General features: G+C 41.7%; 1 long non-coding RNA gene across 1 annotated transcript in view; it reads right to left on the bottom strand.

Moving 5' to 3' along the window:
• The window catches only part of LOC122700930, a 28,034-nt gene extending 2,125 nt beyond the window's left edge, over positions 1 to 25,909 (bottom strand). Inside the window, exons 1-2 of the long non-coding RNA XR_006342880.1 lie at positions 25,897 to 25,909; positions 9,599 to 9,606 (exon numbers count right to left, since the gene is read on the bottom strand). This is a non-coding gene — a long non-coding RNA (uncharacterized LOC122700930). The remainder of the gene's footprint in view (positions 1 to 9,598; positions 9,607 to 25,896) is intronic.
• Between the last annotated feature and the right edge of the window lie 798 nt (positions 25,910 to 26,707).

The raw sequence follows: 26,707 nt of genomic DNA, 5'->3' as shown, positions 1-26,707 counted from the left end.
TCATGCTCATTTGCTAATCCAAGTTGGGTCCGCTCTCAAGGAAACTCATGTACAGAGGTCCAGCCACAATTCTGTGCCTGGATGGATTTGATATTTGATTTCTGTCCTCCATAAAACTTCAAGAAGGTTACTTGCTCTGAAAGGAACCTGGATCTGTGGCTCTTCTCAATATCCAGAGCCATGGGGCTCTCGATCAGAAAGCTCAAGTCAGCTGTTTCATTTATCTGTGATTCTGTTAGATAATAAAATTCCACTTGTATCTGAGGAAAAAGAATATATGAGCTTCAAGGATTAGCAAGTACCTTGAGGCTGCAGTGGATGGAAAGAGGCAGAGATTGTAGAAGGTGAGGTTGGAGAGATAAAGTGAGGTGGACCATTTAGAGCCTGGGAGGCTATTGTGAGAACTTGGCTGCTTCCTCTGACTGAGGTGGGGGAAGAAACTGGCTTTGAGCAAACTGCTCAAAAAACTGACTTGAGCTGACTGAAAAGAATAATTGTGGATGATTTGTTGTGTATAGACTCAAGGGGAATGTGGGCTGAAGATGGGAGATGATTAGGAGGGTATCTCAGTACAGATGGAGATGGTGATGGTGTCTTCCACTTGGATGGGAGTGATCAGCATGGCAGGAAGTGGTTAACTTCTGGTCATAATTTGAAGATTGTCAGGATTTGCTAATGGGTTGGATGTGGGTTTATATAACAATATAAAGAGAGGTGTCAAGAATGACTCCAAGGTGTTTTGGTCTAAGCAACTGAAAGATGCACTGTTTCTGTTTGGGAGTTTATTGTTGTTTTGTTGCCAAGTCATGTGACTTACTACTGAGCCACCAGGGAAGATCATTTGGGAGCCTACTCTCTGTTTTTTGGTTGCACTTTCTTGTGGGCTTCCCACATGGCTTAGTAGTAAAAATAAAATAAAATCTGCCTGCCAGTGCAGGAGATGTAGTTTCGATCCCTGGGTCGGGAAAATCCCCTGGAGAAGGAAACAGCAACCCACTCCAGTATTCTTGTCTGGGAAATCCCATCGATAGAGGAGCCTAGCGGGCTAAAGTCCATGGGGTCACCGAGTCGGACACCACTTAGCAACTGAACAACAGCTTTATTTCATAAGCACCAGCATGATTCCAACGTAATAAATGTGGACACAATCTTGCCAACATGCTGCTGTCTGACAAGGTTGCTGGCTCTTCTGAGTGGCCAAGCTCAGCAGTGAGCCCCATCCTGGAAACAAGGAATTTCCAGGTTGCTTCTTCTGTTGCACCAAATGGAGATGCTATGGTCCAGGAACAACTTGCAAACATTTCTTGAGTAAAAGATTACATCAGAAGTGAGGTTCTACTTTCAAAGGAATAGTACTCAGCAGCCCTGGGACACCAGAGTCTCATCCTTTAAGGAAGGGTACTCTGGAAATACACATGAGACTGTTTTCCTGTGTTGTTTGTTTCTCTGGCAATGCTTTCAGCTCTGTGCTTGGTGGTGGGAGGGCAGGGCCAGCCAGAGAGTTGGTTGTGGTTTTCAGCCTCTGGTTGGGACAGTTCTAAGCAGGTGTAGTGAAACTCATGCCCTAAGACAACTCGTGTTTGTCATTCATTCATCCATTCATTCATGTATCTACCTTAAAAATATTTTAAAAAATCTATATGCTAAGATTCCATTTTGCTTAGTACAAATATCAGCAGGACATGGTGGGTAATAAAATTTGGAAGAGAAAGAAAAATACGTCAAGTAAAATATATAGCTTGTTGGGAGGCTGTATAAGAAACGGGACAGATTTGAGAGAATAGTTTTCCCTTCAGGAGGAGTTCAGGCAAGTCCACAAAGTTGTTTTCTGAGATGGGAGTCAAAATAAACAGAGACAAATGTTTGTATTCCCTATTTAACAATTACCACCAAGAGCTGCCCTTCTGAGCTCTTTTGGAAAATTTGCCACCTATGTTGAAGGCAGCCCAATGTGTGCTTCCTTAGGACATTTGTGCTACATTTCAATCAAAGGGTTGTTGTTTTGTTTCATTGAAATTTTATCATGTCTGTCATCCCCTATGTTGATATGTTTGTACATGGAAATTAAAGAACTTGCCAAAGGTCAGCAATGAACTGATGGTTCATAGCATTGAGTCAGTCTATGGATATTTTTTTCTTTTATTGACATGTTGCCTTTAGTTAATTAATTAATTTTAAAACAAAGATGAATATTTTTAACAATAAAAGGTACAATTCACAAAGAAGATAGACTTTATAAATCATCAGACACCTAACAACAAAGAAACAAAGATTCATAAAGCAAAAACCAGAAGAAATATAAGGGAAGAGAAAAAATATATAATCATAGTGAGACATAGTAACATTTCTCTGAGAATATTTTATCAAGTGCAGGAAAAATAAGAATAGGAGCGTCTTGAAGGATATTCTTACCTTTTGAGGGTGATGGACTTCTTTGAGAATGTGACTGCTCCACAGAAAGTTTCACAAATACACTGAACTTTACCTTGAACTTCAGGGAGTGGTCCTGGATCTCAGCTTAAGACCCCTGACTCTTAAGATCTTGCATTTTGAATGGTGCCCTTCATTTGTCAGAGCTTGAAAAGTTTGAGTGGAAATGAAAATAATAGTAGATAGAGCAGTTAATCAAGAGATGTGTATTTCTTCATGTTCTCCATGAAGATTCTGAGTAATGTTGAAGAGCAAGCAGAGCGGATTGGCTCCCTCTTCTAGCAAGAGCAACAAGAGGCCTGGGTGCCTGCCTCTGAGACCAAGAGCACCTCTCCCTGTTTACGCTGCAGCATTAGGACCACAGAGACCCAGAAAGCCAGGCCAAGTCAACAGATCGGTCATTTTCCTATCCATCAAAAGGGGAACTCACAGCCAGGGAGAGATTTTCCCTACCTGTTATCCCAGATTATTCCTCTTTCCCATCCCCTACGCTGAAAGCAAATCTGAGTGTACAGAAATTATGCACGATATGCCTAAAACTGTGAGAGAATACTAATTAGTTGGAATCCCAGTCACAACCACAATCAGTTCAGAATAGGTAAAATCGAACTTTTAGTCCCAAACTCACCATATGATAAAAGAGTGAGTTCACAGAGCCTTTCTGTCAGTTTTTCCTGCTTTCAGGTAAGTACTCCACACACGCATGCACACACACATTTTATAAGAGATTACAATCCATTTTATCTTTACCACCCTTAACAAGACTCTCACACTTCCGTTTGTATTGAATTTTGCCATCCCCTTTCCTCTTTGTAGCAAGCTGAACAGTACCCACTCCCACCCAAACCCACAAAAAAGATATGTCTTCCTAGAACCTGTGAATGTGACCTTATTTTGTCAAAGGGCTATTGCATGTACAGTTAAGGATCTTGAGATGATCCTGCGTTATCCAGGTGGGTCCTAAAGCCAGTGCTGTGTCTTTATAAGAGACAGAAGAGAAGACACACAGAGGAGAAGGCTGTATGAAGACAGATGCAGACATTGGAGTGCTGAGGCCACAAGCCAAGGAGCCTGGAGCCACCAGGAACTAAAAGAGGCAGGGAAAGATTTCCCCCTAGAGCCACTGGAGGGATCGTGGGCCCGCTGACACTTTGACTTCAGACCCCTAGAGGCTCCAGATCTGTGCCAGAATACATTTCTGTTATTTTAAGCCTCCATGTGTGTAGTAATTTGTTATAGCAGCTATAGGAAACTAATACACCATTGTGGTTCATAACCCAACATCGTGCAGATAGTGAGTGGCAATCAAATTCACTTTTGGGAAATTCTCTCCATCAAGGTAATTTCATTTGCTCTTTTACCCATTGATCTATAAGGCTTACCATGTCACTTTTACCATGCAAAATGACAACCTCCTCTAACAATAAGTGTTCTTGACTCTTAACTCCAAGTGTCTGGATAGATACAGAGTCCATTCTGCTGATTTTCAGGGTTGGCAGGCTCTTTTTTATGCACTTGCTGACCATTTCTTTTTCCAAACTTTTATCATCTGCAGAACATGTCATGGCAAAGAGCCTGTATGTAGTCGACCAATTTTGGGAATATTTAAAGCACTGTTATAAGTTTTTAAATAATAAAACACTTAAAAATATATCTTTTTTTTTTTTTTTCATGTGAACAGTAGGAATGATAGCATCTGTAATCTTTCCCCAAGTTATCTTCCTGAAAGGCAGTCTGGTCATCTAATTCCATGAGAGGTAGCGTGAGCCATAGGTCTGTCTCCACAGCTTGGCAGTTTCTTTTCTTTCTCTTTGTTTCTTTTAATTTAGAAACACTTAATTTCTAATTATGTTACTGGCAATAGCAGCAGGTATTTGCTGGTTCATTCACAGTCGTCGACATTCAGGTTAGCCACAAGCCCAGGAATTAAGGAGAATTTTATTACTGAAAATTGCTTTCAGATGTGTGTCAGAGATTACCCTGAAGAATATATACTGTTTCAAAGCTGGAAATTTGAAATTTCGACCTGAGAGTTGAAGGCAAATGGTTTCCTAATCCACTCTGGTTGCATATGGCTGTGGAAAGTATTTCTTCCAGTTCTGTTGTAGTATTTGTTTATGGTTTTAAAAAGTCTCCAGAATCACTGATTTTTTTCCCAAAAAATAATAGAAATAATGAAGTATGAGAAAGCCCTTAGCAGTTGGATATTTGCATTCCAGTTTGGTCTTTAAGAAAATCTAGTTTTAACTTAAAATCACGATATCTTAGGCCTGATTGTAGAATTGGTATGTTCTCAAACTGTAGAGTACATAATGAGCAGTTCAGAGATATAAAGCTCCCTGATTTTGGGTAAAATTTAAAAACACATCTGTTGGAAAATAAATTTTGAGAGGAGAACTTTTTTAGTGTATTTATTTTTAATTGAAGGATAATTGCTTTTCAATATTGTGTTGGTTTCTGCCATGCATCAACATAAATCAGCCATAGGTATACATATGTGCCCTCCCTCTGGAACCTCCCTCCCACCCCCCCATCCCACCCTTCTAGGTTGTCACAGAGCTCCCTAGGTCATACAGAAAATCCCCACTGGGCTCTGTTTTACATGTGGTCGTGTGTACGTTTCCATGCCACTCTCTCCATTCATCCCTTTCACCCCTTCCCCACCTCCCCCTCCCCGGGTCCGTAAGTCTGTTCTCTATGTCTGTGTCTCCATTGCTGACCTGCGAATAGGAAAGGAGAACATTTTGAATCATTGAAATGGTCTTTCCATTTGCTTCTGTGGATTTGTTCCCTTTGCCAAGTTGAGCTTGTAGTTTTGGTCACTCAAACCATACTATTCCCCATACCTCGAATGGGGGTGGCTTTTAGCTTGTTGGTCCGTAGCGTGTGTAAAAGTGACTGTGGCCAGCTCTGAGCATGGCCCTTGAGAGGTTTTATGTGTTTCTCCTCATGCTCTTGTATTTCTTTGTTACCATGAGAACGTGCCTGGGGTCATCTGCTGGAAGATGCCAGGCTCTAGGAACTGAGCCTCATTGCCCCAGTAGCCCCTGCTGATGGCCAACAAACCCTTAGATTTGTGTGATCCCCACCAAATTCAACAGCACTGCCAAGGGAGTTCCCCAGTGATTCTGAATTCATGAGCAATACATATACCAGTGCATGCCACAAAGAACTGGTGATTCCTAGTTACACGGGAAAATTGTAGCAATAGATAATCAATACAATAACCATCACAGCTCAGTGTAAAGAATCCAAGTGCCTGTGTTCCCCACTGCTTTTTCATACAGTACATCAAAGAGACTTTAAGTTGCTGTGAGTCAATTATATTTACAATTTTCATTATGTTCGCCAACATTTAATTAAGATTTGGAGGCAGACTTCTGGCCACCCGCTATTCTTTGTGAATAAAACTGGCTGTGAATTGGCACTTATTTAATAATTGACAGTTATTTTATGCTTTCATTCTTAGTACACACATACTAAGTGCCCCATTGATACTCACCCTTTCCATTTATATCATAGCTCACAAAATAATTCTCAAGGTAACCCCCAAAGTCTCTCTTTCTGTAGTATTAGCTTTCAGTGTTGATTAGAAGAAAAGCCATCAGACGTTTCTCCCTCATATACACACATGCTGGATGTGTACATTGTAGATCAGCAGTCTTGTCTGACTGCAGGGTGGGGTATCTGTGAGCACATGTTTCATTTACTTCTTTGACAAACATTTATATAGCAGGTACTCTGTGCCAGGCACTGTCCCAAGTGCTTTACGTTATTGATTTACTTCATCCTCTTAGCAGCTCTGAGGTGGTACTATTACTGACCCTGTTTTATATACCAGGTCACTCAGGCTCAGGGAGGGTAAGGAACTTTTCCAAGGTCACAGGCAGGAAGTGGCAGAGTGGGGATGTGGACTGAAACAGTCTGACTCTGAAGTCTGTTTTTAATCGCTACACATGATGGCAGTTGCTCCTCTTTATTTCACTGTTATAACATGGCACCCACAGTGCCATCTGAAAAGGAAGCTTCTCCAATGGCTTGTTCTGCTTTCTTGCCAAACATGATATCAATCAGTAAGTAGCGAGCTGGCTTTTCAAGCTTATGGGCAATAGTATGGCTTATGTTTCAGTAGAGAATGGGCCTCTGTACATTTGGTCTCTCAAATGCCTTGGCAGCGTCATTTGTAAATTTCTTGCTGAAAAGTATTATTTTGAGCTTGTTCTAGAGAAACTGTTGATTTATCAGGAAGCTTGTTGTGTTTAAAAACAAGGGGAAGGCCGAAGTTGCTTTGTGACCCTAGAGGACAAAGTTTTTTAACAGACAACATGCTAGAGACCAGGGGTAAATGGAGAAAGGATCTTATAAATCTGTTTTTCAGATATCAAATACTAGGATTCACTCATTCCAATCTATGAGATTGCATTTACATTCTGGTGACCGTTTACATTTATCACATTATCCTGAGATGTATGTTTTTAGTGCTATTTTTCTTACTTCTTTTGCATTTCAGTGTATCACTTTGGAATTCGTGTGTGTGTGTGTGTGTGTGTATGTGAATGGGGAATAAAATGATGTATAAATGAGAGGCAGCAAAGGGTCAAAGTTTAAGAACTCAAGCTAGATTTCCTGGGGTCATGTTTCAGATCAAACAGTTAAAAATTATGTGACCATGAGCTGGATAGATAATGTCTCTGTAACTCAGTTCTCTCCTCTATAGAATGGGGTTAGTAATAAGAATACTGACCATGTGGGATCAATCTGAAGATTGAATGTGTTCACTTGAAACAGTATCTGGTATATAATAAGTGGTTTGTAAGCATCTAGCAAATAAAAATGAATGGATAACAAGACTGAAAACTACAAATTTAACTATTATGAATAATAGCATGCAAATATAATGAAGAACTGTTGCCTGTTAATTGAAAGTTAGCTATGACAGACTGACTCCATGTAATCTTAATAGTGCATGTATAACTTTTAAGAATATAATGGTTACTGAGGACAGAATGGGATTTTTATAAAAACCCTACTCAGCCATATATTGCAAATTTGTGACACGTGTGTAAACAAACTTGCCTCCTCACCATTCCCACTGAAACCACTGAAACTCCCAAGGGACACATTCAGGCTACTATTGCTACATAACTTGTTACCCTAAAATTTAGTGACTTAAAACAACCTTTTTATTTTGCTCACAATTTTGTGGTTAAGGAGTTCAGGAAGGGCTCAGCTGGGCAATTCTTATTTGGAATCTCTCAAGCAGTTTCAACCAGCAGTTGAATGGGGCTGGATCTTCTGAAAAGTTCTACTGGGTTGCAATCCAAGATGGCTGTCTGGTGTGGCTGTCAGACGGGAGCTCAGCTGGGGCGGTCGACAAGAATGCCTGGGCAGGGCCTCCCCATCTTAGGGGAGTTTGACATGTTACATGGCGGCTGGCTTCCCCTAGAGTGACATCCCAAGAGGACCAGCCTTGGAAGTCACAGAGCATCACTTTTGTCATGTTCAATTGGGTGAAGCTGTTACAAACCTGCCCAGATTCAAGAGAGGAGACATCGACCCCAAACTTCTCTACACAAGGAATCTTAAAACCACTGCAGACCACTGAACAGAATTCCAGTAGCTGTTGAAGACCTGTAGAACCATTAATCTGCAATGTGCATAGCTAGATTATTCAATACCAGTTTACTTTTTTCTTAAAACTCTAACGTTAAAAAAAAAAAAAAAAAAAAAAAAAAGCTCTAATGTGTAAATCTTTGAGCCGTTTGTAGAGATTTATTCTGGGACTTTCATAACAGTAACAGCCCAAGGACAGGACAAAGAAAACTTGGAAATCAGCTAAAACTTTGAAAGAGTGAAGAGAATCCCATGAAATTCCTTGAAAGCCATTCATAGCAATGCTTTTCTCTCTCAGAGCTTAGAGATCTCACTATCCTGCAACCAAGGAGCTTTTCAATAACTCTCTTTATGGGCCAAGCCACATTAACTCAGCAGTGTCTAAGAGTCACTTTTCTTAAGGCTTGGGAAGTGAATCACTATTCCCTGATCTTGCTGCTTCTCCAAGCAAACTTTGTACATGACTCAGGAAAAAAAAATCCCTTCTTCACACTACACTCCATTTGTTCCCCTTCACACATTGCCCAGCCCTCCATGGGGGCACCTCCCAGGTGAAGAGATTCCCTGGCTCTGAGTCTTAAAGCATCCCTAGACCAGGCCATCCTCTTTAGGAGCAGGAAGGGACCTGATTCACTGAGTCCCAGATATGAGGGCAACATCCACATAAAACAGACTCGAAAGTAACTGCTCTAAGAGAAATTACTCTTAGATGAATCCAAATGGAAATAAGCCAAATCCACAGCTGGGTGAATTCTGTTTTCAGGATTAGAAATAGTTTGCTTTCTAAAAGTTGATATTGTCTATGGGACAAATATATTTAGTATCTCCCATTGCTACTCACTGGGGGAAACTTTGATCCATTTACTTTAGGCCAAATAACAAAAGGCCACTAGTCCCTCAGATGAGGCAAATATACTACATTCACTGTGGAGGTTCCTTGAGTCTCACAAAGTGAGGTTTGAGGAGTCACTAATAGGTTTGGCTCATTTTTTTTAAGACCATTTCCCACAGTTAAGAGCTTTCTGCCAGCACCCTGGTCTTCCTGCCCTTTTCTAGCTCATTTTCCATTTAAATTGGAGTTCCTGGACTGAGCTATTTTCACATGCTCCCTGAGCCCTAGCCTGATGGGTTACTCTTCTGTGAAAGTGGAAGTTGCTCAATTGTGTCCGACTCTTTGCGACCCCATGGACTATACAGTCTGTGGAATTCTCCAGGCCAGCATACTGGAGTGGGTATCCTTTCCATTCTCCAGGGGATCTTCCCAACCCAGGGATTGAACCCATGTCTCCCACATTACAGGTGGATTCTTTACCGACTGAGCCACCAGGGAAACCCAAGAATACTGGAGTGGGTAACCTATCACTTCTGCAGTTGATCTTCCCGACCCAGGAATCAAACTGGGGTCTCCTGCATTATAGGCGGATTCTTTACCAGCTGAGCTACCAGGGCTGTGCCTGTGTGCGCCAGGCAACTAAGGGGCAAGACCTGGGTCCTGGCCTCCTGCCCTCCCCCCGCTCAAGGAGTTTGGGTCCATCCCAGCTCATTTTTCAGGTACCCAGCCTTCTACAGCTTTCCTCACAGCATGTCCTTCCAGCCCTTCTCCTTTGGGTCAAGTTTTGAAAGTGCCCAAATCCACAGGTCACAGCTTTGGATATGAATTTTGAGTCTTACTGGTTTTATGATCTTCTGGCCAGTCATGGAGCCTCTTTCATTAAAAACAAAGGAGATAAGAAGAGGCTAAGGCTTTCTTGCACATCAGCAAGCTCTTCAAAGCAACATTTCAAGAAGTGCTAATGACTCAGACCAGATGGAGTCCATTTCCCTGAAAAAGACAAGAGTGTCTAAAGAAGCAAGAAATGAAGATTGGGAAGATCGGAGTTTTTAGGTTTTTCTAAATTCCACCCTCTTTTCAGATACCATCGGGCTTCATCCTGCCTTCTCTCCTCACCTGTCTACTCAAATTGACACCACCCTTCATCCTTTCAAAGAAAACTTAAGCCATATGGAAAACACCCTCAGACTTCAAACCTGGGGTGGGATTCTCAGACTCCTTTTATTACCAAAATGCTTTTAGTTCAAAGTAAATCTTTTATTTTATTTTTAAATTATAAAAAATGCATAACATAGTATTTACCATTTTAACCATTTTTACCTGTCCAGTTCAGAGACATTAAGTACATTTACATTGTTATATATCCATCATTACCATCCATCTCCAGAACTTCTTCCATCTTCCCAAACTGACACCCTGTACCCATTAGACCTCCCCAAATGCCTCCTGTGGGACCCTGGAAAAGATTGTTCTACTTTCTATCTCTATGAATCTGATTACTCTCGGTACCCACATGAATGGGATCATCCAGCATTTGTCATTTTGTGACTGGCTTGTTTCACTTGGTTTAGTGTCAGGTTTCATTCATGTTGTATTGTGACAGAATTCCCTTCCTTTTTAAGACTAATGTTCATTGTATGTACATACTATATTTTCTTTATACACTCCTTCATCAAGGGACATTTTGGTTGCCTCTACCTTTTGGCTATTGTGAATAATGCTGATATGAACATGCGTGTATAAATATATCTTCAAGATTATGTTTTTTATTCTTTTGGGTATATCCCTAGAGTTGAAATTGCTGAATCATATGATGGTTCTCATTTTAAGGTTTTGAGAAACTGTCACACTGTTTTCCATGGTGGCTGTACCATTTTACAGTCCTACCAACAATGCACAAGCATTCCAATTTTTCACATCCTCATCAACAGTTGTTATCTTCTGTTTTTTGTTTGTTTGTTCGTTTAACAATAGTTATCTTAGTGGTATGAAGTAGTACCTCATGGTTCTTATTTGCATTTATTTCCCTAATGATTAGTGATGCTGAGTATCTTTTCATGTGCTTACCGGCCATTTGTTGTGTCTTCTTTGAAGAAATGTCTATTCAAGTCCTTTGCCCATTTTATTTTGTTAAACATTTATTTGGCTGCACTGGATCTTAATTGAGGCATGAGGGCTCTTTGTTGTGGTGTAGGCTTCTCTCTAGTTGTGGTATATGGGATCCGAGTTCCACAACCAGGGACCAAACCCATGTCCCCTGCACTGGAAGGCAGATTCTTAATCCCTGGACCACCAGAAGTCCCCCTTTGCCCATTTTAAAGTCGGGTTAGTTTTTTGTTGTTGTGTTACTAGGTTGTAGGAGTTTAATATATTGTGGATATAAACCCCTTATCCAAGGGTTATATGATTTGCAGATATTTTCTCCCACTCCTTGAGTCACTTTTACTGTCTGTTGATTGTGTCCTTTGATGTACAAGTGTTTAAATTTTCATGAAGTCCAATTTATCTATTTTTTCCTTGTTGGCTGTGACTTTGGTGTCATAACCAAGAAATCATTGTTAAATCTAATGTCTTGAAGCTTTTCCCTCTATTTTTTCCTAAGAGTTTTATAGTTTTAGTTCTTGCCTTTTGGTCTTTGGTCCACTTTGAGTTTTATGGTGAGGGTCCAGTTTTACTCTTTCACACGTGGCTAATCAGTTTTCTCAATACAATCTGTTGGAAAGAATGTCCTTTCCCCACGAATGGTCTTGGCACCCTTGCTAAAAGGCCATCTATAAGAGGATTTATTTCTGAATTCTCAAAGTAATTCTTGACTCATTGGATTGTGTTAATGAGCACAGCATTGCCTCCAGGCCCTTCAGAACAGAGGCTAGGCCCACAGGATGTCCTAGAAAGTTGATTCACCTTATAATTAGTTCTTTCATTCATGAGCCATTTTGGGCAGCGGAGAGGGAGAGGGGACGAATCAGTCCTTTGTGTGTAAAAGATTTATACTGCATTTTCCAAGTGAGTGAGTTTAACACAGGCCCTGAAAATGCTAGTAGACTGTGGTAGTGGGAGTGTAATGAACAAGCCATTATGTGATGAGTGTTAGAAAATGAGAAACATAGAGTGCCTTCATACTGTGTGGCAACTTGGAGTTCAGGAAAGCTTCTTTGACCAATCGAAGTTCAGTCTGAAAAGTGAAGGACAATAGGAGTTACTTTGATGAAGCATTGGAAAAAGATGTTTTAGGTAAGGGGACAGTATGTTATTGAGTCTCTTCTGATCTTCTGAATATGCTTTGAGAAAACCAAGAACCACAGACAATGAAAATGATGTTTCCTTATGTGTCTCCTTCCCTAGACTTGACGTTCTTTGAGGCAGGACTGTGTACTGTTCACTGCAGTATCTTTAGAATCTAGCGTTGAAGCAGCTGCCCAGAGTGGGAATTGAGTACATGCTTATTTTATCAGATCAATGAATGCTGAGCGTGTAACTATTTTGACTTCTGACAGTTTCTAAGCCAGACAGCACCATCAAATGAAACACTTTCCTGTGTGGAGCCTCTGATTTTGTCCTCATAGCTACCTTGTGACGTAAGCATTGTTATCCAGTTTAGAGAAGAAAAGCGAGGCTCGTATAAAGCAGTGTGTCCAAGATGACATAGCTAGTGAGTAAAGGAGTCAAGATTTGGATCCAGGTCTGGCTGGTAATTACTTTGTGCTACTTTATTTTGTATGTGCCCAGGTAATTCAGAATTTATAGGGAAACCAGCTTTCTTTGAGGGTCTAGAAAGCACTATGAGGAGCTTGACATGTGTTCTGATAATAGCTAACTTTTATTGAGCACTTACTATATACTAGGCTCTTCTAAATACTTTGCCTGACTTTTCTGATTGCGTTCTCACAACAGCCCTATAAGGTAGAGACTAAAATTATCACTGTTTTACAGATGAGAAAAGCTGAGGCGCAAGGAGCCAGAACCAGACCTGGGCAGACTGACTGGTAGGCGGAGCATCACCCCTGACGTCTCAGTGTCGCTGGGGAGCAGTTACTATTTTCTTTATTATCAAGAGGAAGACGCTCAGAGGGCTTGATGCTTACTGTCTTTGCTCTTGGTTTTAAATCGTTTGTATTATTTAGATTAATTTCTTCTTTCTCCCTTGTCAGCCCCTCTTCTGCCTCCAGATAATCAGAAAACCCACTTATGAGGGGGTTGAATCGCTAAGACATTCTTGCTCTCGGGCAGAGGCTGAGTCATTTAAACCACCAATCCTTCTCCAAGGTCTTAGTTGTTTGATGTTCTTTCTGCCTTTGGAGGGTTGATTAAGAGCCTAGCAAAAAGAGAAGCTTCAGAGCGTCTAAGTTCTGAAAGGGTCCTGTGACCCCAGGCACCCCAGCGGCTGGGTCAGACTTGGTGACCATGATTTATAGACCAATAAACAAAGCCTTTCCAAACCACATTTCTCCTCCTTTAAGGGAGCAAGTGGTGAACGCTTTGAGTATAAAGCCTACTTTTCGTAAAATATTCTTGTTTGTTATTAAGAAAAGCCTTAGTATTGAGGGTGGGGGGATGGTGATTAGTGAGAGTGAGGGATAATGTGAAGAAATCAGACAATCAGACGAAAAGACTGAAAATCCTCTCAGGCACAAACACCACACATCCTGACTTAGGTGGTTGAAACCCAAATGCTTTTCATGTTCATTTTGTACCCCTACAAAGCACATGTGCAGAGAGTGACTACTGGCTCATGTGTTCCCCAAAGGAGAAAATTACACATGTGGGAAATGAGTTTCTCCTCCCCTTTGCTTTCCTCCAGGCTCCTCCGCACCACCCTTCCTGCCCCTGCCCCAATTCAATGCTATCTTCACCCTCCCCTCCCCTTGCACCAAAAGAAAAAAAACCCATCAAACTTTTTTGAGCTACATGATGCAATGTAATTTTTTTTTTCTGGACAGTGAAGCTGCAGTTGTTTCTCTCTCAACTAATTTTTGTTCCAAGACCTCACAAGGCGTGAGGAGAATAACTTCCTGAGTAAAGAAAGCATTGAGTGCCTACATCTAAAGATACACAAATCCAAGAACTTAATGGGAGGAGGGAGGAGACTAGAGGGAATGAAAACAGAAGTAAGTCATTGCTGCTGCAGGGAAATTAGAAACCAAGACCTTTGTTTTGTTTTCTTTCTTTCTTTCTCTTTCTTTCTTTCACTGTCCCCTCTGTCTATAAATAACCCTATGGACTTAAGTTCAGCTTTCTCCAGCTGGAAAAAAAAATTCTAAAACATGCTTTCCTTTTCTTTTAAAGATCTAGGTCACTGATTGTGGAAGTTGGGATATGGAAGATTCTTAGGAAATGTTGCTCCAATAAATTCTAGTCTGACTTGTTGGGTTGTTAAATTATAAATTCTATTAAGGCATATTTTCCTCTGCTTTTCAACTCCAGCAAGTTTTCCCAGTGTACAATGCTCAGATTACACACAAGTGAGCACTAAAGTGGAGACGGCGGGAGGAGGGTAGATAAGAGTTAGGCGTCACATCCAGAAAATTCCTAGAGCCATGAACCTTAGGGGCGCACAATTAGCAGGCTTCCCGGGAAGGTTATACATCATGTCCAGGACTTTACATTAAAATGACTTTTTACTTGAGTCATTTGTTAGTCCATTACCAGTTCTCATATCAGATTGCATTTCATCTTGTATTAAATCAAGGTAATCTGGCATGTAAAAATAGGCTCCTTCATTTCACTTTCAGCTCTGGGCAAGACTGGAGATTCCACAGCACTTTGCCTCACTCTCCTCCATGAGGCATGCAGAAGCACAGCCTTTTGCCGAAAGTACTCATTGTTGATTGAATCCCGGATTCTCCCATGAGACATGCAATGCACAAATGAAGGCCGAACTGTGTGTGCTAAAATGCTGCTTTTTCTCTTTAGGGTTCCACTCATTCTCCTTCTGCTACAGTCCTAAAAGGACCTGAAATTGAGTGACTCCTATTACCAATCCTGCAATCATTACTGACCTCCCGAAACAGAGGAGAGACCCAGAACTAATTACAAAGGAGCAGAGGCAACTGCATAAGAAAGCCCGGTCCTTATACTTTGAGGCCAGCTAGATCTTCCTTATATGATGACTAGCTCCATTTCCAAGCAGCCTATCCTTTTATGGGGACGCAGGGGAGGGCCAGTTAATTACCAAGACTTCACTGGTAGGAAAACTGAGCCTCCACATAATTCACTCTATTTATTGCACGAAGGTACGGTTAGGTTTTTGTGCCACCCGGGACAGGAACGGCTCCAGTGTTGGAGTGAAATCCTGCCCTTCACAGGCCAGGACCACATCAATTACGTTCTAACGCTCTTCCCCGGTACCCCTGTGTTTCCAAACGCTTAATGCACCTATGAGTAAATGATTTCTTTCCACTACTTCTTAAAGTGCCAGAAGGCAAGAGAAATTTAAACAGACCTAAGATCAACACTCTGAGTTTACTTGGCTTCCCCATCTAGCAACACTGCCATAAATTTCTTCAGCTTCTTAGTTGGGAATTTAAAGGGCCTATAGTCTTGGCAAAGTTTATATAACAATGTTTCTTCTATATGGATTATAAACTTGCAAAATCCCAAGCAGTGGTGGGGTATCATATTTGGTCAGTGGGTCAACCTGAGAAGTCAACAGCAAAACTCAATACCATGTCCAGTCAAACCCTCTTTTCTGGGTTTGGCCTGGTGAGTGGAAACAGCTTGGTTGGCTCCCTCGCTGACAGGGTCAGAAGCTGGGTCTTGTGGGCTTTTCTTTTTTCTTTTTTCATTTGAGGCTTTACTATTCTAAAGGTCTGTCTTCTGGGGCCCTTGCAAAGCCAGGGTCCCTAAGCAACACTCTCGCTGGCAGAGCCCTCAAAGAATGTTCCAGAGGGACATTATAAACTCCAGCTTGGTGAAGTTCTCTCAGCCAGCCACTCCTCAGAGTGCAGAAATGCCCAGAGAGCAGGAATCAGTGCTGGGTTTGTGCTGAGGGTGGCCCTGGGAGGCCTGGGGTTCATCAACCAGTCAAGTGTGCTTGATTCTATCAAAGGAGGCTTTGTGATAAGGAGACGCCCCTCCTTCTCTGCCCGACTATGTTTTCCCTCTTCAGAATGACCTGCTGTGGAGTTATATGTGCCTCTTTCCCCAGGTACATGGTGGTTGTCATGGAACATTCTCCCACAGGGCTAAGGCGGGGGTCTCATGAGCAACTTGGCTCCAAGGGGACTGCCAGTGTCCCTCACTAAAACCAAAGAGTTTCCTTGATGAGACTTGGTTTCCTCCAGATGAAACTCTTCCCTCAAAACAAGTACCAAGTTTTTTGCCTCTTCTGGGGTCACTCAGTAGAACCAGAAATCTCAACATTGAACATGACTCCTCATATGCAAAAAGCAGTGTGTTAGGAGCTGAGGACCAAATGTGGTGTCAAAACTGGCCAGCAATTGATTAGCTCCAGTAAGCACATGTCAGAGAGATGTATGCATGCATAGGAAACCTTTATCTTTCCCTGCTGCCCAGGAAAATGCAAAACTGTGGGACTTTGCTCCAACTTTGGAAGGACATTTCGGTTTCACTCTTAGTTAGCAAAACTGTGAAGATTGTTCTTGTATCTAATTCACCATCCAAAGTGGGCTGAAAAAGAAGTTTGCAACCAGCAAGATTTGACCAGAAAGAAGAGGAGGGAAGGCTAAGAAATTCTTGGGTTGGAGAGCAGAAGGAGGCTAACTTTACATTTTACCCAGACTTATTAGAAGGAAACTAAAATATAAAGATATGGAAATGATCCTGAAAGCCATTTTGAAGTCACTGATATACAGTATTTAGCCAGAATGAGGCATATCAGGGGAGAAATAACAGACATCAGATAATGCCTGGTCACACAAGTGTTTCTGGTTTGTTCTCTCAAGGCCCAGGCAGTTTTCTATTAAGTCAAAGGCTTCTATTGAAAATTGATTCAAGGATATACTCTTTATATCTATGCACCATCAACCTATGAAACTCATCACCTGGAGGTATCAATTTGGTCCAAGTGGAGTAGAAAAACTTACTAGTTGGCAGTTTAGATCAGTAATTTTTAAACTTTTTTTTTTAAACAATGGACTTAAAAAATGAAACCTTAAAATCCCAATATATAGAACAGATAAAAGTGAAAATGTTTTATTTGGAGGAGGACCCACCAGTCTTCTTTTTGTCCCTTGAAACACCTGTGGCTTTCCTAGAAAAGAGTGTGAAAATTTGCATTTTAGGTAACTGCTTTAAAAACATAATCAGTAGGCAAGCATTGAACCTTTAACAAGGTTGAACAACATTGAACCTTTAACAAATGTTAACTGTTAAAACCCTTTAACAAAGGGACCATGGCTGGTGAAGCTGATAGCCCCAACATTTCCGAATATGACGTTTCTCAGCTTAGTTTTGCCATGAATGATGGGTGTTAGGGATCAAATTAATGCTGCTTGCTGCCATCATTTTCCACTTGCCTCCTCTGAGTATGAAAACCATAGTGTATCCATCCTCTTGAGTCTCTGCTGAGCTGCAAATACTTGTTACAGTCACTCTCTAATTCCAGAATTTGCTGATGTTTAGAAGTAACCAGTCTGAAAGGCATCAGAAAAACAGATTTCATCACAATTTTGCCTACTGAAAAGGTCAATAGTAATTTTCTATCATTGCACTTGCAGAAATATTCTCAACAAAAATTCATGTAGCTCTCCAGAGACTGTTAGCAAAAGAGGACATTGAAGATTATTTTCTGACTTCCTGCCTGCACTACCCCTTCCTAAGGATTGCATGTCTATCTTCCTAATTTGGAATGTGATTAAAATGGATTGATTTTCAAGTCGGATACCTCTGCCCTATGTCAAGCCTTGGTTGCGTGTGTGATGCCTTACTCACCCTACCTTCTGTTCTATTTGTGAAGCCAGTACTTCTGGAAGCCAAGTTCCTGAGGATTTTGAAAATACAGTGTTAGCCCTGGAATTGGGTTAACTGGGAGTGAAATAAACAGATTAGCAGAGGAGGCACAAATCTTTCTAAAGGTCTGTAAGTTTAGCATGGATATTCACTTCCAAATAAATTTGGAATTAATTTTACTTCTCTAAAAGTAGGTAAATATGGTTGACTCTGCCTTAGAGAGTTGCACAATGCTTTCATGTTTAGAATTTTGTCAATTGAGCAAGAATTGACTATTAAGCTATGAATGAAGTTCTATTTTATATGGAGATCAAAATCAGTTTTATTTAAGGCAAGAAATGTGTATAGTCCAGTTATCCTTGAAAACTCCTTATAATGCATGTAAAGTACAGTAATGTGTATGTATAAAAGTTTCATTGTATAGTAAAGCAATATATAATAAATATTACATGTGCAAGAAATAATTTTATAATATTTTGAATTGCACAGAAAGACAGACCCACCAGAGTATGTGTGGCCGTGCTGTTGTAAGTTAGCTGAGTGTGTGTATGGCCTCTTGCAGGCATCCGTGTGTGTGGGCCACACAGGCATCGGGGCATGCTCTGAATAATTCCTCTGTATTCGCCGACCACCACTCCCAGACTTTGTTTATCCATCACCCGGTCCTGTTTTTTATGGTCCCATTTCTTTTCAGTATCTCATAGCTTCTTGGCATCTGATTTACTTTCTTTGAGATGAAGCATGAGAGGATTGACGTTTCTTATTTAGATTAGTTGTTAACTTTATAATACAGTCTTCTGATATGAAGAACTAGTGTGATACAGAGAGTCAGAAATCTGCCTTATAAAAGAAAGAGGAACATATGTTTGGGCCAAATCAATTTCCAGGGCTTTCTCCCCGGTGTGTTGGGTGTTGGTCAGGTAGGGAGATGTCATGCTTTCCACACTTCCTGGATTTAGATGTGATGAAAATCATAGTGTTGAAAAATAGTCAGACTACCAACCATTCTCCTAATATGCCAGTTAAGAATTATTTAAAATCTCAAGTGAGCTTTTGCCTCTTGGATCCTGAGGGCAGACCATTTGAATGACCTACATATACACTGCCGAATGCTCTTGTTGCCTCTTGGAGCTAATCTCCCCATGTTTCTGTTGCTCAGAAAGAAATAGTTGAAATATCTTTCATTTAGATTATTTTGTAGCCTAAGAGGTACATTCACTCATTTTCTTATTTGACCTTCACCGTGACTCTGTGCAATTCGTCATGAGATAGAGCAGTGTCATTCATCCCCATTTTACAGATGAGGAAACAGAGTCTGGGAACGATGACTCACCTAATGCTAGTGAGTGGCAGGGCTGAGACTGGAACCCCAGCCTTAGGGTGACTTTCCACTCACCAGGGAAACCTTGTACATATGATCCTACTAAGTCAAAGTTTACTTGGCCTATCTTCCATTCAGTATGTTGTTGCTGTTTATGTGGGCAATAGGAAGAATATTTGTTTCACACTGCACTTGGCTCCATTCCTTACACTTAATTTCTGTCTTCATCTACAGCCAAAATGCAATCTAGTCAATTCTAATATTTGATCAGTGATTTTAAGGGCAGATGCAGTCACTTAAAGGTTTCCTTTTTCTTTCCTTCTCCTGCACAAGATTAGGGATTCAAAAGGCCTTCCTCTCAACACATCATCTCAATTGACTTGAAAGAGTCTTCCTTGGCAATAGGGTGTCCGGGGTGAATTTAGGGGGGTGCATAAGATTGTGGAGGTGAAAGGTGCTTGGGCCTCTCTGTGTCTATACCTTCTGGCTTCTGCTAAGAGGTGCTGTGTATTTTGATTCTTAGCTGGTCTTTTTAGTTGGCATCTGCTACCTTGAATGATGCCTCATTAGAGCCCTGGCTGGGAGCCCCAGGCGGCATCTCCTTCTACAGTGGCTGCTTACTGGCCTCAGGACCTCCTGAGCATGGCCTCTCTCTACCTTCTCTTCCTACTGCTGTACGCCGTTAGCTTGCTTTCCAGAGGCATGGTGACAAAGGGGTTCTAAGGGGCCTGGCCACCTCTGAGTTTCTACAATGGAAAATAGGCCCATTTCTCTACCCCTCATTACCCACCCCCAACCTGGGCCAAGCACCCACCACCATCTTATGGCCACTCAGAAATCTCAGCTCTGTTTTGCTCACCAGTCCTCAGGATCACTATTTTGGGTTAGGGTGAGGAGTAGAACCCCAGAGAGATGGGTTAGGTCTGATTCTCATCACTTCCTCTGTCAGACTCAAGGATAAGCAGCTTTGGAATTTAAAAACTCATGATCTGCCCCCGTGTTCACCCATTCCCTCTGAAATTGCCCTCCAGTGAAGACCATATGGCTAATAACCCTAATAGGAGACACTCATAGGGTCACAGGGCTAAAAAAAATGCAAAAGAAAAAACCTCACATAGTTAATATATCAAATTATTACCCCACCACACTAAAAAGTATGTAGGGATTTGATACATGGCTATTAAATAGAAAACATATATGATCACATAACTTTAGTTCTCCAAAAGGCAAAGACAAATGGTCCATCAGAAAGTCTATAAAGTTACAGCTGAAACAGTCTTGCAAATCATATGTGCCCAAGGAACCATTAAAATGTGCATCATTTTAAAGAGCAATGTAAAAGCGGAACTCTCAGAAGTGAATTTCACATTTGGTGAAACATCAGTATTATAAGTTGAAAAGTGGATAACTGCAATGTTTAAGCTTCCTGGTAATCGTTTTTGCAATAGCAGTGTTTAACAATTGTTAGGAGCTTGTTAACCATTACAGTGGGTTTTTAAACTTCTCTTTCCCCACACTTAGAGGTAAAAATTTATAATTTATGTATCACTAAATAAACAATGCAGAATGGCATCTTTGAGGCATGCTGATTGATGCAAAATTGAATCAAATAAATGTAGTTTATGGCTATCTTCCAGCAAGTGCTTTCCATGCTAAAGAGTTCCATACAATAGATTTCCATTTTAAAAATCACATCAATTTTTACTTAGAGCATTTCTGAAAACAGGTACAGCCGCTTCCAATCAGCTGCCAGGTGATAATTTAAGATTCTCTTTCCATTAAGTTGTAAAAGTTCGACCAGTGCGTAGCACAGCCTCACTGCCTTGGTGTCTTCATCTGGAAATCACTGTTTCCAGGACTGCCAAGGATTCTGCCATCAGTTGCTGTGGGATGGGAAAAAAAAAAAACACCCAGAACTTTTCCTGGAGTTGGGAGCCACATCATTTGGAGAAGAGAGATAGGTCTTGGGCCAAGCTCCCTTCCATGACTGCATGTTTGGAACAGGAAGCTTCCCTGTGCTAGAGAATTGATTGATTGCTTGATATTTATTGAGGACCCATGGTGGGTTCAGTTCTCAGTATATATGAACACATCCATGGTTTTCTTACCAGAAACATGACGCCTTGAGACACCGCGTTAAGTACTTCACAGAACACTACCTGGAGTCATGTCTATATCCTTTCAGGATGGATATAAACAAAATTAAGTAAACCTAGTTTTAGCAGAAGTTACTTGTCCTTCCTCTGCTGACCCCCGGTATTTCCCAGTACTGAGTCCAAACTCTGACTGGATTTAACGTGGCCTTCCATCTTCAGTAAAGTCTGTGGGGAGCCAGTCCCTCTTGATCCTCTTTGGTAACCAATGGTGTATCTCAGAGCAAAGGTCACCTGGAATTGGGAGGATTCTTACCATTTCTATCACAGGCAGGGATAAAAGCTCCAGCCTTGGCAACTGAGTACATAGTCTGTGCTTCCAAAATGACTGCCCAGGAGGATTGCTCTCCTCTGGGCTAGATGATTTCATTAATTGGTGTCTAACTCATAAGTCTGAGTTATTTATTGTAAAACCAAATAGGGACCATATGACTTTGAAGATCTGATCAGACCCAGGCTGTGTGGGCCAGACACTGAGCAGATCAAGCCGCCCAGCATTAATCTGTCACAGTCCATTTTTCACTTGCTAAATCAGCTTTATGCAAATATTCCCTAGCAGGGCTCACCTCTTCAGAAACTCCTCTTCCTCATCTCTGACATCTGTGGATGCTTTAGGGATACGGGCACATGAAATTAAGTCTTTAGACATACACGAAGCTAAGAGTGGAGATATTACCCAGCATCTTGCTTAAGCCCCAACTTAACACATGGTGACGTTGAGGTGAAATGACTTGTCCAAGATCACAGGGCCAAAATGACACCAAAAGGAGAAAATTGTTATTACATAGATTCTGCCTCAGCAGTGCTAGAAAGAACCCAATGTCTTATCTAGCCTTTGAAAGACATCCTGTTCCCAGAAGCTTGCCACATCCCTTCCCCCAAACCCACATTATTTAATAGGTTATTAAAGCAAAATAGGCTTCCATAGTGGCTCAGATGGTAACGAGTCTGCCTGCAATGCAAGAGATCTGTGTTTGATTCCTGGGTCAGGAAGATCCTCTGGAGAAGGAAATGGCAACCCACTCCAGTATTCATTCCTGGAGAATTCCATGGACAGAGGAATCTGGGAGATACAGTTCATGGGGTCACAAAGTATAATGTAAACAAATGGACCAGCAAACAAAAAGTAATGTATATTTTAGAAAATTCCATCTCTTCAGCTCAGAAATAACTATCGTTAATTTTTTTTTGACAGTTGAATTTTATTGTTTTTTCATGTATGGTTGCTTATTTATTTGTTTTGGCTGCATTGGGTCTTTGTTGTGGCGTGGGCTCTTCGTCAGCGCTGTGTATGGTCTTGTTTTAGTTGTGGCGTGGGGGAGCTTCTCCAGTCGAAGAGCAGGGGGTCTAAAGGGTGCAGGCTTGGTAGTTGTGGCGTGCAGGCTTAGATGCTCTGCAACCTGTGGGATCTTAGTTCCCCAACTAGGGATCGAACCTGTGCCCCCTGCATTGGAAGGTGGGTTCTTTACCACCGGACTACCAGGAAAGTCCCAACTATTAACATTTATATGGATGCATATACTTCCACTTTCTGTTTGTAACCTGGGCATACAAGGCATATGACTTTTTATAAAATTTTAATCTTGTTAAAATTGGTGAAAGTAGTAGAATTAGTCTTAAGACATCTTGTCTTCATCCAACAAACACACAAGACTTTGCTGGGATGACTCACAGAACCAAGAAAGGTGCTTTACTCATGATTACAGTTTCATATAGTGCAAGGTTACAAATCAGAATCAAAGAAAAGTCCTCCAGGATGAGGTCTGGGAGGTCCCCAAACACAACGCTTCTGTACTCTCAGTGAGCATCACCCTCTTGGCTCATTGATTTAGGACAACCAAGGACACTCATTCAGCTTCAGTGTCCAGAATATTTATTGGGGTTCTGTTATGCAGGTATGAATGAGTGAATCATTGTCCACACGGGCCAGTTTCCAGTTCCCATCCTTATAGATGGTGCTGACATCACATGGCTCAAAGTCCCAACCCTTGAATCCCATGGTTGGTTTCTCTGGCATCACCAGCCCCATCCTGAGGCACCCCATTGGCATAAATGGGGATGTGATGAGGGAGGGGAGTGCCATGAATAACAAAGACATCACTGTCACTCCGGAAAGTCTGAGAGATTAGAGGCCTTCCCCCAGGAACCAGGAATAAAAGTTAGCCATATTCCTTATTACATTGGACCTGCGTGAGTACCATTTTTTCCCCTGCACCATGCCCTTACCTCCAAAGTAAGCTTTTAACACTGGGTGAAGAAATGGGTTTAACTGACATACATATGTGTGGATACAGGTAGACACCAAGTCTTTGGATTCTATGAGAAGCCTGAGATCTCATGCTTTTAAGTGTCCATCAGCTTTATTCCCCATCTCTGAGCAAGGGAAAGGGGATAGTCTTCTCATATAAGATTCTCGTTCAAGGCCTTCAGTGTACTGACTGTGGCTAATGGTTGGATAGCTGAGCCCCCAGTTTTCTAGGTTGCCTGGAATGCTTAAAGACTCAGTGTTGGTTTCATCTAAGATTTGTACTTCTCTCCCCCACGTAAATCATTTACTTTTCTAAATTGGTCACTTGGAAGCCCTCACGTTGAACATGTGGTAGGGAGAAAACTTTCCTGTAGTTCACTCCTGAGATGCTACTGTTTTTGTTTTCTTCCTAGTTTCGGCGATTGGCTCTCTTACCTTCCAAACTACTAACAAGAGAAAAAAATATATGTTTTACAAAAGGGTGGTACAAGGTAGTTGCTGGAGTGGAGTGGGATGTTGGGAGCACCAAGAAACACAAACAAACTATCTCTAGAATCAGACTCACCGGCAGGTCCTGGAGTTTTCCATTCTTTTTGTCTAGCACTCCCTCTAGTGACACCGGAATTCTCTAAGGTTACAACTGGGCACAGTAGGAAATGACAAACATCTTTAAAGAGTCTTAAGGTGCCACACTTAATGGCAAATAGGTGGAGAAACAATGGAAACAGTGACAGACTTCATTTTGGGGGGCTCCAAAATCACTGCAGGTGGTGACTGCAGCCATGAAATTAAAAGATGCTTGCTCCTTGGAAGAAAAGTTATCACCACCCTAGACAGCATATTAAAAGGCAGAGACATTACTTTGCCAACAAAGGTCTGTCTAGTCATGGCTATGGTTTTTCCAGTAGTCATGTATGGATGTGAGAGTTGGACTATAAAGAAAGCTGAGTGCCAAAGAATTGATGCTTTTGAACTGTGGTGTTGAAGAAGACTCTTGAAAGTCCCTTGGACAGCAAGAAGATCCAATCAGTCCATTCCAAAGGAAATCAGTCCTGAATATTCATTGGAAGGACTGATGTTGAAGCTGAAACTCTAATACTTTGGCCACCTGATGCGAAGAACTGACTCATTTGAAAAGACCCTGATGCTGGGAAAGATTGAAGGTGGGAGGAGAAGGGGATGACAGAGGATGAGATGGTTGGATGGCATCACCGACGCAATGGACATGAGTTTGAGTAAGCTGCTAGAGTTGGTGATGGACAGGGAAGTCTGGTGTGCTGCAGTCTATGGGGTCTCAAAGAGTCGGACCTGACGGAGTGACTGAACTGAACTGAACTGAAGGTGCTACATGGTTAGAGAGAGGAGTAATTGCTTCCATTTGGAACTAACATTTGACCTGGGCCTTGAGGATTATTACAGTTTGGAAATGTTGAAAGTAGAAAGAGAAAGGATCATATTAGCTAAGACCTAGAAGGAAAGAAAATTAGGCCAACAAAGAGTTAATCGATGTGACTAAAATTTTTGAGTTCCTAGAGAGTTCCTTCCCTGGTAACTCAGGTGGTAAAGAATCTGACTGCAATGCAGGAGACCTGGGTTCAATCCCAGGGTTCGGAAGATCCCCTGGAGTAGGGAATGGCAGCCCACTCCAGTATTCTTGTCTAGAGAAGTCCATGGACAGAGGAGCCTGTGACAGTCCATGGGGTCATAAAGAGTTGGACACAAATGAGCGACTAACGGACATAGAGAAGAATCACGAAGGATAAGTCCAAAATTTTTCCAGATTGCAAGGCCCATGGAAGGCCAGGCCAAGGACAATGGGGAGTCAATAATCTGTGTTCTATTCTGAGATTTAGTGCTTTGTCTTTTCACTTCACAGGCTAGACTGTTTATCCCCCATCCAGTGAGCAGGAACATATGTAAACTGTCCTGGGCACATGGATGTTTATCCAGAGATCCCAGAACTCTTTAGGAAAGAAAGTACGATTTGATCACAGACTGCCTTTGGATCTATGCTTTGGGTCTGCGGCTAGGCCTCCTTCACTTGTATGGGAAAAAGTTAAATAAAAAAAGGGCACTGATAACATTTGGCCATGCCCAAAGGCTGACTTGAACATGAAAAACAAGGTTTCACAGACTTAACTCAAAATACCTCTCGTGTCTGTGCAAAGAAAAAGTGGCCAACTTAATTCTGTTTTGATTTTCCCTGATGTGTGACTTGATCTGTGGGCTGGATTTCCAGAGCGCTGGTTGTGCCAGACTCAATTTGTGTTTAAGGCATACTCATGACCAAATATGGATCGCTCATGTTTTGTGTAGACCATGTGTCTGGGTCCAGCTATCCAATCCAGGACAGAGCCCTGGCCAGGGCTCGAACAGACACAACATAGACCAGCATTATGTGATGCATAAACAATTTTGCCTGAAATGACAGCATGTGAATAGCTCAGCTGGTAGATTTGCGAGCAGGAAGTATGATGTAGCCTGTGAATGGCTGCTGCTAAAAATCGCATTCTGAGTTTTCCCTGCCAACTTTAATCTCAGACTCCAAGGCAAGGACAAGGAGGTGCTTCACTTCTCTTTGGAGCTTCTAAATTCCAGTGTCTTCTAGAGAGAGACTGATAAAGAATAGTGTGATAGAAAAGAGAAGAGATTTTAAAATGTAGATATAGAAAAGAAATAAGGAGGGAGGGAGGGAAAAGAGGGAGGGAAAGAAGGAGGAAAGCAGAGAAGAGACCAAGAGACTCAGAAGGGAGGAAATAGAATGGTGGGGGTGAAGGGGGAGGAGGAGACTAGAACAGAACAAGACAGGACGCAGGTAGGAGCAGGATGGAGGAAAATCCCCACAGACAAGGCTCCCCACCTGGTGTATGTGGAATCCATCCCCTAGTGTCTGTTTCAGGGGAACTTTGGAGAACTCACACATTCCATGGCGTTGAGAGAGGCTGGCTGGCTGGATTGTCTTCCTACCCACTCCCTAGTATGGTTATACTTAAGTTATTCCAGTCCAGTGGGACATCTGCCAGTGTTGATTTAAGAGGATCAACACCCGACACCATGTTAAGTCTGGGTGTTTGTATTGGGTTTAAATGCAGGGCTTCTTGAACAAGAATCTGCACATCTACTTTGAGATGCTGCTGGCCTGGGTATAGCTCAACTCCACAACTCCCAAGGAAATTAGTCAGGGAGAGTCAATATCTGTT

Source organism: Cervus elaphus, chromosome 9, assembly GCF_910594005.1.
Source record: "Cervus elaphus chromosome 9, mCerEla1.1, whole genome shotgun sequence".
Taxonomy (NCBI): Eukaryota; Metazoa; Chordata; class Mammalia; order Artiodactyla; family Cervidae; genus Cervus; species Cervus elaphus.
The sequence above is the reverse complement of the archived record's forward strand: the minus strand, read 5'-3'. Positions and strand labels throughout refer to the sequence as shown.